Here is a 10,447-nt window from a genome sequence, read left to right on the forward strand (position 1 = left end):
CGAGTGGAGGACAGAGGAGCCTCTTAAAGAAAAAGTTACAGGTCTGTGAGAGCCAGAAATCTTGCTTGTTTGTAGGTGACCAAATACTTATTTTCCACCATAATTTGCAAATAAATTCATAAAAAATCTTACAATGTGATTTTCTGGAGAAAAAAAATCTCAATTTGTCTGTCATAGTTGACGTGTACCTATGATGAAAATTACAGGCCTCTCTCATCTTTTTAAGTGGGAGAACTTGCACAATTGGTGGCTGACTCAATAATTTTTTCCCCACTGTATGTATGCATATGTATTTATATGTATGTATGTGTATATGTATGTGTATGTATATATATATGTATATAAATTATATATTTGCGAGAAAAAAATACATATGGGGGATTGGAAGTAATGCAGACAATTACATTGATTGAAGTTAAAATCTATCTGCAATATTAAAGCTGATCTACCCCATACATGTTTTTGAAAGAAATTGAAAAAAATATCTTTTTTTTATGTGGAAAAGGGAACGGGTCCGAATACTTTCCGAACGCAATGTATATATGTTATTATAATTAAAGAAATATAAATAAAGAATTAAACATTATAAATATATATGTTATGGAAAGTAACAGTTTAGCAGTGTGAGTTCTGAGAGCAGATCTTAGAGGTTTATTATCAAATATCACTAATTATTATCACTGGTATTGGTGCTAAAGTATAACAGGATCATTCAGTTGTAGAAATTATTGCAGAGTATTTGTTGTATCAGATGCCCTTTTAATTCTGTTTGAAAACATGAGAGTAGCTATATGCTACAAATCTGAAATTATAAAAGAAGCTGATTGATCTAAATGAGTATGAAATGTGCTGCCTTCATGAGACAGTGATCACTGGAATCCTGATTAAAGTAACTCTTGTGCTTATATTTAAATTAAAACAAGCTGTATTTGAACTCAGAGTCAAGAAGACATGTACAACAGAATCTCAAAATACTTCATTTAGCATACAGCACTACTGATATTATTCGCTATTATACTGTAACATTCAGCTTTAAGAACACTAATGTTTCCAGAACTAGCACCACGTGGGGACTCTCTAGACCCCTACAATGGCTTCTCCTGCCCCTAGACAGTACATTGACTTCTCCGGAAGGTGACTGAACCACTGGTGTCGTCGTGGGTGACCCTGCAGGTGTACACCTCTCCCTCTTCCCAGAGTGCCTTACTCAGCTGTTGTCAAACACGTGAGTGGGAAAGTCAATTTATCTGATTATCAGCTGTTGTCAAACACTTGAGTTGTAAAAGACGAGTGAATTCTATTTGATCAAACGCAAAAATGAGTATGCAGTTTAAGTATATAGTAGGCTAATATGGGTATTCGGACATGGCCACTGTGTTATCAGTGACCAAAACCATTTCAGATCGACAGTAAACAGCATAAACAACTAGCTACAGTACAAAGAACAACCAAGCACAATTTAGAACAACCAAACACTTAATCTATGAAGAAATAGGCAAACAAAAAAGTCTGGCAAAACATGAAAGGTATATTCATACTTTACAGTTTAGCAATAAAACACTGGCGGTTTCCCAGACACAGGTTAAGCCTAATCCTAGACTAAAAAGCGTTTTCTTTAATGGCGATTCTCCATTGAGTTTACTTTTTATTCCAGGACCAGGCTTAATCTGTGTCTGGGAATACGCCCCTAAATCTAGAAAGACATGTATTGAACAGATACCATATGTAGTCTGGATACAGCATAATTTAATATTCACAATGTCAAATCTGACATGAAACGTCTATTAATTTATGTCAAATCTACTCTGAGATACAAGGCCAAAATGACTTCAAAATACTATTCAAAACTATAGATGAAGTTCACCTTTAAACCATGTCTGTGTTAACATGTACTATGAATACAATACAAACTGCTGCTTATATAATATAAATAGTAGTAGCTACATCTTGACAGAACAATGAGTTGACCTGCAATACTGCATATCAAAATGTGTTCTTTTTATATCATATGTTAGAATATTTTTATTGCTACAAAAAGTTGGTGGTATGTGAACAATTCTCTCACTTCGGTGCCTCTACAATTTACCAATCTACCAATCTGTGTTGCTCAATATCATGATTACATTTAGTTTAATCAGAGAAGAAAGACATCAATGGACGTGCTTTTTAGCACCAGTCTTGTGCCACTTCCAAAAGTCCTCCACAGTGATTCGTCAGCACCCCGTATGTACGGGATGCTGACGGGAGAGGTTGTGTTTTCTCTAGCAGGAGGTAAGCTTGGCTTCTTATATGGTGTTGAGTAAAGCTTAAACCATGTATTTAGATTGTAGGTAGGTATTGTAGTTAGGTATTATAGGTAGTTTACTCAGGTAGTTATTGTAGGTTATTGTAGGTAATTATTGTAGGTAAGGACTGTATTCGGCGGACCCCGGCGAAGCACGAGGCTAGCTTACCCACTACTTGGACCAACAAAGCTAGCTAGCTAGCGGGTAGCTACCGGTAACTTTTAGCAACTGTGGTTAGCTGTTTCCAATGTTATTTCACGCTTAAGAGTACCTGTAATTGAGCCAGCTAGCTGCCACCTTCAGCTGTTTTTCTAACCTCATTATCATTAACGTTAGGTGGTTGGTAGCTGCTGTACTTAATTTCGGCTACTGATTGCAGTCTGCCAGTTTGGCTTTATACATAGCTTGGGCTTTGTCGAGTAAGGCTTAAACTATGTATTTAGATTGTAGTTAGGTACTATAGGTAGGCATCGTGGGCTGTATATTATTAAGTAGTATAGGTAGGCATCGTGGGCTGTTGTGGGTAGCTGTTGTGTAGTTATTGTAGGTTACTTTTGTATTCGGCGGTGCCGGGTGTAGCACGAAGCTAGCTAGCTAACTCACCTCCTGGATTAGCTGGCGAGTTGCTATTAGCAACGGTTGCAACTAAAAACAATATCCTTTTAGCCAGCTACATTCGTTCGCAGCGACGCCGTTTTTCAAACAAAGTCAACACAGTAGCCATTGCTAGCCAGCCAACACTACCAGCTGGCTGTACTGTGGTAGCTAAATACAATATCTTTGTGCTAGCTACCCAACGTTTAATCATTGCTGCGTTATGAAAGGTAAGCTTGGCTTCTTATATGGTGTTGAGTTAAGCTTAAACCATGTATTTAGATTGTAGGTAGGTATTGTAGTTTGGTATTATAGGTAGCTTACTCAGGTAGTTATTGAAGGTTATTGTAGGTAATTATTGTAGGTAAGGACTGTATTCGGCGGACCCCGGCGAAGCACGAGGCTAGTTTACCCACTACTTGGACCAACAAAGCTAGCTAGCTAGCTAGCGGGTAGCTACTGGTAACTTTTTGCAACTGTGGTTAATTGTTTCCAATGTTATTTCATGCTTAAGAGTACCTGTGATTGAGCCAGCTAGCTGCTACCATTCAGCTGTTTTTCTAACCTCATCCGAGGCATTAACGTTAGGTGGTTGGTAGCTGCTGTACTTAATTACAGCTACTGATAACAGTCTGCTGTAGTTTACAACAATTCTAATTTCTAAAGTGGAAGTTGGGAGAGTTTTACTCGGGTGGTTCAGTGAAACAATTATAGTTTCTGAGGTGGAAGTTGGGAGAGTTATATATATATATATTTTTTTTTTTGGTGAGGGAGGCCTGCTCTCTCCTTTCCCTGATGTTTAGTTCATTTCATTCCGATCTCCTCTGCATTATTGTAGCCATCTGCTGCAGCCTGTCAACTATGCCTCTGCCTATCCCTGTTCTCTCCTCTCCGCACAGGCTACACAAACGCCTCACACCGCGTGGCTGCTGCCTCTCTAACCTGGTGGTCCCTGCACGCACCACACACCTGGAGTTCCAGGTCTCAGGCAGCCTCTGGAACTGCCGTTCTGCCGCCAACAAGGCTGACTTCATCCCAGCCTATGCTACCCTCCAGTCCCTCGACTTCCTGGCGCTGACGGAAACATGGATTACCACTGAAAACACTGCTACTCCTACTGCTCTCTCCTCGTCTGACCATGTGTTCTCGCATACCCCGAGAGCATCTGGTCAGAGGGGTGGTGGCACAGGAATTCTCATCTCTCCCAAGTGGTCATTCTCAATTTTTCCCCTAACCCATCTGTCTATCTCCTCATTTGAATTCCACGCTGTCACAGTCACTAGCCCATTTAAGCTTAATATCCTTGTCATCTATCGCCCTCCAGGTTCCCTTGGAGAGTTCATCAATGAGCTTGACGCCTTGAAGTTCCTTTCCTGAGGATGGCTCACCCTTCACAGTTTTGGGGGATTTCAACCTCCCCACGTCTACATTTGACTCATTTCTCTCTGCCTCCTTCTTTCCACTCCTCTCCTCTTTTGACCTCACCCTCTCACCATCCCCCCCCACTCACAAGGCAGGCAATAGGCTTGACTTCATCTTTACTAGATGTTGCTCTTCTACTGATCTCACTGCAACTCCCCTCCATGTCTCCGACCACTACTTTGTATCCTTTTCTCTCTCGCTCTCCTCCAACACTACTCACTCTGCCCCTACACAGATGGTAACGCGCCGCCGCAACCTTCGCTCTCTCTCTCCCACTACTCTCTCCTCTTCCATCCTATCATCTCTTCCCTCTGCTCAATCCTTCTCCCTCCAATCTCCTGATTCTGCCTCCTCAACCCTCCTCTCCTCCCTTTCTGCATCCTTTGACTCCCTGTGTCCCCTATCCTCCCGGCCGGCTCGGTCCTCCCCTCCAGCTCTGTGGCTTGATGACTCATTGCGAGCTCACAGAACAGAGCTCCGGGCAGCTGAGCGGAAATGGAAGAAAACTAAACTCCCTGCCGACCTGGCATCTTTTCACTCCCTCCTCTCTACATTTTCTTCATCTGTTTCTGCTGCTAAGGCCACTTTCTACCACTCTAAATTCCAAGCATCTGCCTCTAACCCTAGGAAGCTCTTTGCCACATTCTCCTTACTGCTGAATCCTCCTCCCCCCCCCCTCCTCCCTCTCTGTGGATGACTTTGTCAACCACTTTGAAAAGAAGGTTGACGACATCCGATCCTCGTTTGTTAAGTCTAATGACACTGCTGGTCCTGCTCACACTGCCCTACCCTATGCTTTGACTTCTTTCTCCCCTCTCTCTCCAGATAAAATCTTGTGACTAGTGACTGCAGGCCGCCCAACAACCTGCCCGCTTGACCCCATCCCCTCCTCTCTTCTCCAGACCATCTCCGGTGACCTTCTCCCCTACCTCACCTCGCTGATCAACTCATCCTTGACCGCTGGCCATGTCCCTTCCGTCTTCAAGAGAGCGAGAGTTGCACCCCTTCTCAAAAAACCAACACTCGATCCCACTGATGTCAACAACTACAGACCAGTATCCCTTCTTTCTTTTCTTTCCAAAACTATTGAGCGTGCCGTCTTTAGCCAACTCTCTTTCTATCTCTCTCAGAATGACCTTCTTGATCCAAACCAGTCAGGTTTCAGGACTGGTCATTCAACTGAGACTGCTCTTCTCTGTGTCACGGAGGCTCTCCGCACTGCTAAAGCTAACTCTCTCTCCTCTGCTCTTGTCCTTCTAGACCTGTCTGCTGCCTTTGATACAGTGAACCATCAGATCCTCCTCTCCACCCTCTCCGAGCTGGGCATCTCCGGCGCGGCTCACTCCTGGATTGCGTCCTACCTGACCGGTCGCTCCTACCAAGTGGCGTGGCGAGAAGCTGTCTCCGCACCACGTGCTCTCACCACTGGTGTCCCCCAGGGCTCAGTTCTAGGCCCTCTCCTTTTCTCCCTATACACCAAGTCACTTGGCTCTGTCATATCCTCACATGGCCTCTCCTATCATTGCTACGCTGACGATACACAACTAATCTTCTCCTTTCCCCCTTCTGATAACCAGGTGGCGAATCGCATCTCTGCATGTCTGGCCGACATATCAGTATGGATGACGGATCACCACCTCAAGCTGAACCCTGGCAAGACGGAGCTGCTCTTCCTCCCGGGGAAGGACTGCCCGTTCCATGATCTCGCCATCACGGTTGACAACTCCGTTGTGTCCTCCTCCCAGATTGCGAAGAGCCTTGGCGTGACCCTGGACAACACCCTGTCGTTCTCCGCTAACATCAAGGCGGTGACCCGATCCTGCAGGTTCATGCTCTACAACATTCGGAGAGTACGACCCTGCCTTACACAGGAAGCGGCACAGGTCCTAATCCAGGCACTTGTCTTCTCCCGTCTGGATTACTGCAACTCGCTGTTGGCTGGGCTCCCTGCCTGTGCCATTAAACCCCTACAACTCATCCAGAATGCCGCAGCCCGTCTGGTGTTCAACCTTCCCAAGTTCTCTCACGTCACCCCCCTCCTCCGCACACTCCACTGGCTTCCAGTTGAAGCTCGCATCCGTTACAAGACCATGGTGCTTGCCTATGGAGCAGTGAGGGGAACGGCACCTCCGTACCTTCAGGCTCTGATCAGTCCCTACACCCAGGCGAGGGCATTGCGTTCATCCACCTCTGGCCTGCTGGCTCCCCTTCCTCTGCGGAAGCATAGTTCCCGCTCAGCCCAGTCAAAACTGTTCGCTGCTCTGGCACCCCAATGGTGGAACAAGCTCCCTCACGACGCCAGGACAGCGGAGTCACTCACCACCTTCCGGAGACATTTGAAACCCCACCTCTTTAAGGAACACCTGGGATAGGATAAAGTAATCCTTCTACCCCTCCCCCTCCCCCCCCCCCCCCCCCAAAATAAAAATAAAAAAATAAGTATAATTGTAAAGTGGTTATCCCACTGGCTATAGGGTGAATGCACCAATTTGTAGTCGCTCTGGATAAGAGCGTCTGCTAAATGACGTAAATGTGCCCTTGAGCAAGGCACTTAACCCTAATTGCTCCTGTAAGTCGCTCTGGATAAGAGCGTCTGCTAAATGACTAAAATGTAAATGTAAAATGTGAAGTCTCCGTACAAAAACCTCCTTCACACAAGAGTGAGAACCTTCACACACAGAGCACTCTCAGTACCACCCTGATAGTACTGAAGTACTAGTATAATACAATAGGGACTGATAGTACTGAAGTGCTAGTATAATACAATAGGGACTGATATTACTGAAGTACTAGTATAATCAAATCAAATCAAGCTTTATTTATACAGCACATTTCAGACATGGAATGCAACAAAAAGTGCTTTACAGGAAGAAACGAATAAAAAACAATGAAAATAAAAGCTGAAATATTTACTACACAAAAAACATAATATAAAAAAACAAAAGAATGACACAAACTGAACAACTAAAAAGAACCCAAAGGAAAGCAAAGCTAAAATATGTGTTTTAAGACCTCCTTTAAACATGTCCACAGTTTCGGCCCCCCTCAGGTTCTCTGGCAGGCTATTCTGGAGGCTGGGGACATAATAACTAAAGGCTGCCTCTCCATGCTTCTTGGTCCTAGGCTTTGGGATAGATAAAAGGCCAGTGCCAGAGGACCTGAGGGACATACTGGGTACATAACTTAAAAGCATGTCTGACATGTAGTGGGGTGCACAATCGTGGATTGATTTAAAAACCAATCTTAAAATGTATTCTAAAACTCACAGGGAGCCAGTGCAGAGACCTTAAAACCGTTGTAGTGTGTGCTTTCCGTCTTGTCTTGGTCAGTACCCGTGCTGCAGCATTCTGTGTGTTTTGCAGTTGACCAATGGCTTTCCTGGGTAGACCAGACAGGAGAACATTACAGTAGTCAAGCCTGCTCTGTATCAGCCTGAGAGAGAAACAGCTTCACCTTGGCAATGTTCCTCAGGTGGTAAAAAGCTATTTTGCTCACATTCTTAATGTTTGGTACGAAATTTAGTTCAAAATCTAAAATAGCACCTACGTTTTTTTTCCTGCTGTTTTATTTTTATTGCCCATGAATTAAAATGTGTGGCTAGATTCTCTCTCTGTGCTTTGGCTGATAGTTAGAAAATATATTTATTTATTTATTTTTTACCCCACATTTTTTTCCTTTTTGGTTCCTTATTATCCATCTGTACAGTAGGTGGCGGAATACACATAATTGTTGCGAACACCATTATACCAAAGAAGAAGATCTCTTCAACTACAGTTTCTCTGTGGGACCATGAAAGTCTGTTTGCGTAGCGAGTACACTTTGCATTGCCAGCACATGCTTCAGAGGTCTGGGAGTGTTTATAGCCCTGTGAGTTGAACGCTTCATGACTGAGAGCTGTCCTTCATGACAACAGAACCCACAAAAACATGACTTTTATCACCATCCTCATCTGGACACTTGCCCTCTGCTTTCAGGAAAAAGATTTTGAGCTCAGACATTACACACATATCCGTAACCATAGAATTAGGAATTAGAATGTGATGTCAGTAACTGTCAATGCCTATATTTAGTAATACCCATATTTTATGTAATCTATTAAATGGTGGTTTATTCATTGTAAGAAAGTCCCCCTCCCTGAATCCACTATAGAGGTTACAGTAAAACCAGTCCACTCCCTCACATCTGGCCAAGTCCAGGGTATTACAGGCAATGAAACTGTTCAACTACTAGACTGGTATCTGTGGGAGTGAAACTGAGATTTACATAGACAGGGCTGGGTGGTTCTGCTTGTCCCAGAATAGAGCAGCACTGTCACCAGATGTTCACTCTGTCCCCAGGGGGTTGGAGGTAGAGAAGACTGTCACTACACTATATAACAGCGTTTCCCAAACTCGGTCCTCTGGACCCAAAGGGGTGCAAGTTTTGGTTTTTGCTCTAGCACTACACACCTGATTCAAATAATCAACTAATCATCAAGATATGATAATTTGAATCAGCTGTGTAGTGTTAGGACAAAAAACTAAATGTGCACCCCTTGAGGACCGAGTATGGGAAACGCTGCTAAGTCTTGAAGTAGTGCCACTTGTAATATTTGTATTTGTATTACATTTTTTTTAGCTTCAAATCAAAGCCTATAACACACGTGAGAGTCCAAGATATCGGTTGACTGTTTGATAGTTCTTCTTTTATTACTGTGAAGTCTGTCAAGTCAAACAGGTCTGACACAGTGTCACACCCTTGTTCTGGGACTCATTATGTTGAGCCAGGGTGTGTGCATTCTATGTGTTTATTTCAATGTTGGTAGTTCTGTTATGTCATTTTCTAGGTTGTTGTATGTTTGTATTGAGTGACTCCCAATCGGAGGTAACGAGTGTCAGCTGTCGGCTCGTTATCTCTGATTGGGAGCCATATTTATACTGTGTGTTTTCACCTTGGGGTTGTGGGTTTTTGTTCCGTGTTCGGTTAGTGTACCGTTTTGGACTTCACGAGTCGTGTTTGGATTACTTTAATATAATAAAGTCATGTTTGTTTCACACGCTGCGCCTTGGTCTACTCACTCCTACGACGATCGTGACAGAAAAACCCACCACAAAAGGACCAAGCAGCGTGTCCAGGAGCAAGGTGATTGGACATGGGAGGAAGCGCCGGGTAAGGAGATCGAGAGGCTGGCGATGGCCCAGGTGGGCAAATCGTGGTCCTGGGAGGACATGCTCGGGGGCAAGGGACCTTGGGGGAGGATCAAGGCCCTGGCGAGAGAGGAGCAACGGCGTCAGCAGGGCCATCGTCGGAAGGACGAGAGGCAACCCCAATAAATTTTTAGGGGGGGGCACACGGCATGGACGACGGAGGCAAAGATGGGGCGAATCCAGGATGCCACCAGGCCAGGGGTACACCGCCCTGTACGTCCTGTGCGGATGCCTCACACAGAGTGTGTGAGGGTAGGCATTCAGCCAGGACGGGTGGTGGCCGCTGTTCACTCCAGGCCTCCTATCCGTCTCCACAGCCCGGTCCGGCCTGTTCCTGCCACCCGCACCAAGTCTACGGTGTGCGTCGACAGCCCTGCCCGGCCTGTTCCTGCTCCCCGCACCAAGGCTACGGTGTGCGTCGACAGCCCTGCCCGGCCTGTTCCTGCTCTACGCACCAAGGCTACGGTGTGCGTCGACAGCCCTGCCCGGCCTGTTCCTGCTCTACGCACCAAGGCTACGGTGTGCGTCGACAGCCCTGCCCGGCCTGTTCCTGCTCTACGCACCAAGTCTACGGTGTGCGTCGACAGCCCTGCCCGGCCTGTTCCTGCTCTACGCACCAAGTCTACGGTGTGCGTCGACAGCCCTGCCCGGCCTGTTCCTGCTCTACGCACCAAGGCTACGGTGTGCGTCGACAGCCCTGCCCGGCCTGTTCCTGCTCTACGCACCAAGGCTACGGTGTGCGTCGACAGCCCTGCCCGGCCTGTTCCTGCTCTACGCACCAAGGCTACGGTGTGCGTCGACAGCCCTGCCCGGCCTGTTCCTGCTCTACGCACCAAGGCTACGGTGTGCGTCGACAGCCCTGCCCGGCCTGTTCCTGCTCTACGCACCAAGTCTACGGTGTGCGTCGACAGCCCTGCCCGGCCTGTTCCTGCTCTACGCACCAAGTCTACGGTGTGCGTC

This window comes from Coregonus lavaretus (assembly GCF_964263955.1).
Source record: "Coregonus lavaretus genome assembly, chromosome: 13".
NCBI classification, from domain to species: Eukaryota; Metazoa; Chordata; class Actinopteri; order Salmoniformes; family Salmonidae; genus Coregonus; species Coregonus lavaretus.